The sequence below is a fragment of the Natrix helvetica genome (genome assembly GCF_964273705.1).
Source record: "Natrix helvetica genome assembly, chromosome: Z".
In the NCBI taxonomy this organism is placed as follows: Eukaryota; Metazoa; Chordata; class Lepidosauria; order Squamata; family Natricidae; genus Natrix; species Natrix helvetica.
The window spans coordinates 18,719,950-18,723,616 of NC_138554.1; positions in this window are offsets into that span (position 1 = coordinate 18,719,950).

Here is a 3,667-nt window from a genome sequence, read left to right on the forward strand (position 1 = left end):
ACTGAGTGCCAGGCCTAGGCAGCTCCCTTAAATAAAATCTACTGTTAAGTATGTCCCTTTGTCTCGAAATCTTCTGAGCTGGCTGGCAGTTGTTTTCCACCACTATGCATGTATTCCTCTTTGTTACACATACAACAAGAGGGGAAACCATCCAGGAATTTACAATTTTCACCCACTGAGCTGTGCTTTTAAAGGAATTATTTTCTATGGCTGACAATGTTACACTGGAGATAATCAAGGCTTATTGTGCATTTTTTTCAGAGTATACGATATGGAATACTGGATTTAAGTTATATGAAGGTAGACTCCAGCTAAATGTCAGAAAACAATAATATAGTAATAGAACCAATCCTCTGGAGAAATGGTGGCCTTCTATTTATTGCATGAGTCCAGTGGAAGTTGGAAAGTCATGTCCGGGTTGCTTTAGTTAGGATTCCTTTCTTGAATAGAGGGTTGGACTGGATGACCTCAAGCTTTATAATTCCACAAAGAAATCACTTGTGTGTTCGGATTGCAAGACAGGCACCATCTTATCCTCAATTTGTAAGAGACATGCCTGAATATTCCTTACAACTTAGGGACAAATATTTGATTGACCGATGTGTATTAATGGGTTTTTAAAATGTAAACCCATTGTTCTCGCTTATAATGCTACATTATTATTTTATCTTATCAATTTCTTTGGCAGCCATCTACAGTTTTAAAACATATGATGAAGTGCCCAGTGTCCTAAGTTTCATTGATTTGAATAGATTTTTCTTTACATGGGAACAATTATAATTGGGAAGGAAGGATAGATGGATAAAAATGCCAAAACAATCTAAACAGCTGATTGATTGTGCAATCAACCATAATAATATCCCAAATATATCAAAGTTGAAAGATTATGGAATAAACCAGCTGAGGCAGTCCAGTGGTTATCGGCACATAGGGTGCCAAACCAAAATACCTTGGATAAAATTTAGAAAAATTGATCATTGACAAAATTTCTATCTGTAAATTGCAAAATGCAACACTGCTTAGATAAGAACAAATATTATGACAATGGGGGAAGAATTCAATGTGTGTGAAGGCAAACACCAGCTAAAGAACTGACAACCATGATTTCACATTGCTGGCTATATAATAATAACACAAAACAATTGAATAAATCAGTTTTCAGTTTGTATTAGTTCCAGGTTTGATCATTCTTAGTTTTACAATGAAAATTTGATGGGAAATCAATTCATTAAACAGAAACCAGAGGATTGTGAAAAGAAAAACAATATTATAGCTCCTCCAATAACTAAAATCATATTTATATCGGAAAAACTCCAACTGTTACCACTTGGGTGCTGAAGAAAGGGTTTTTTTAATTTATCGTTATTGGACAAGTGGAGAGTTGGGGAAAATAAAATGTTAGCCCTGAGTTACAAAAGACAAGTGCTAAAAATAATCATTTTGCAAATGCTTATAAAGAGGAAACTTTGCTGAATACAATGAAACTTGTTTCTGAGTAAACATAGTTTTTTTTTTCAAATTTAAAGTGAGAAATCCAGTTTTCAATGAAGCAGAAACCTGAAAAAAAACAATAGAGAGAAAGAAAAGGGAATGGGAAAGGTAGATAAGATTCAAATTGAATATTAGAACATCATTACAGCAGCAGCAGACAGAGGAAGAGAAACTAGGCTGAACAGAAGTATCTGGAACATAGATGGAAGAACATAGGTGGAAGATAGATCCAGATATCCAGAACTGTAAGCAGGGATATACACCCAAAAAGCACCTTTGAAGTTTCCATGATGGACCAGTTCCCCACTGCTTCAATAGAACTGCATAGATGGTCCAGATAGTCAGATAAGATAACACTGAAGTTTTCTTCTCTCTTTTTACACCATTATCTACTATTTGACGTCCCGGGGGAAGGGGAGTTGTGTTCGAAACAAGAATGGCTGAGGTTTGGTTTATTTGATTTTTATCCTGCCTTTATTACTTTATAAATAACTCAAACTGGAGAACATATTTAGTACTCCTTCCTCCTCCCATTTTCCCCATAACAACCCTGTGAGGTGGGTTGGACTGAGAGAATAACTGGCCCAGTCACCCAGTTGGTTTTCATGCCTAAAGCAGGATTAGAACTCATAGTCTCCTGCTGATTGGCCCAAAGTCTCTCAGCTAACTTTCATGCCTAAGGCGGGACTAGAACTCAAGTCTCCTGCCGATTGGCCTAAAGTCTCTCAGCTAGCTTTTATGCTTAAGGCGGGGCTAGAACTCAAATCTCCTGCCGATTGGCCCAAAGTCTCTCAGCTAGCTTTCATGCCTAAGGCGGGACTAGAACTCAAGTCTCCTGCCGATTGGCCCAAAGTCTCTCAGCTAGCTTTCATGCTTAAGGCGGGGCTAGAACTCAAGTCTCCTGCCGATTGGCCTAAAGTCTCTCAGCTAGCTTTTATGCTTAAGGCGGGGCTAGAACTCAATCTCCTGCCGATTGGCCTAAAGTCACCCTGCCAGATTTCGTGCCTAAGGCAGGATTAGAACTCAGTCTATTTCTAGGCCTACACCTAACCACTAGACCACACTGGCTCTTTGGTTTCCTTGACCTCCTTAGTACGATGTTTCACATGGAGGCCACAAAGTTTTGGACACTTTCTTGAAGCACTTTGGTATCTGAGATTATACCTTCTCAGTTCACCTGTATATTTTTATCCACCCTTAACCAAGAAAATTAGATTTAATGTTCCTGTTGATGGATAAAGGAATGTTCCTGGATTTCTGGCATGCTCCAGCCTTGGATAGGACCAGGAAAAGCCAGTTTCACATCCAGCCCCAAATTTTGATCCAATAATTCTTTTGCTCCAGTCAATTTCATAGTGATTTTTGTGAGCATAAAATAAAGGAACATTCTCATGTAGACCACTTGAGTTCCTAGAGGTAACATGGCATATCAAAACCATAAGTAACATTTAAAAAAACAAATTGTTATAGCCAAAAGGAAGCACTGATACTATGCTTTGGGTTAAAACATTAATCCTGTGGCTCAGAGTGTCACCAACAGAAGCAATCAGCCAATTTAAGCAGTTTTTCAAAACTACGGAGCCAAACCTGCTGAACCAGTTAAGAGGTATGAAATGGAAGCAGTCCCATAATTTGAGATCATTAATTTTTAAATAATAATTATGTGTGATCAGATGTTATGGAGAGGATTCACCATCATGAAAAAATAATAATTGGAAGGTTAGAAATTCTGTATTAGTCTAAATTGAACAATTTAAGCCCTTGTTAACGATTATTCAGTTTCAAATGCTTTCTCTATAAATAGACTGATTTACAGTTGTGTTCTACAGCTTCTGCTGTGGCAACAGGTATTATATGATCTAACTTAAGTTTCGTAAATTAAAGAACCAGTGGCTGTTTAATCTAAAATGTTTTCATAGACCACAAAATTATATTATAAATTTAACAAAAATCAATAACTACGAGAATCCAGAAGATGGAGAAAGAAATATGAACATATGACTTGAAAAGCTAAAAACTAGTCATCCGATCTCATGAACAAAACATTTTCTCAGCTACAGGGGGGGGGGAGGGGGGAGGGAACCCTACATAACAGACTTCTCTCCTGAAATTTCAGTGCATCTGTTTTAATTCCAGACTTATGTTTTCTTTAAAATAGTGTTTTTCAATCTTGGCA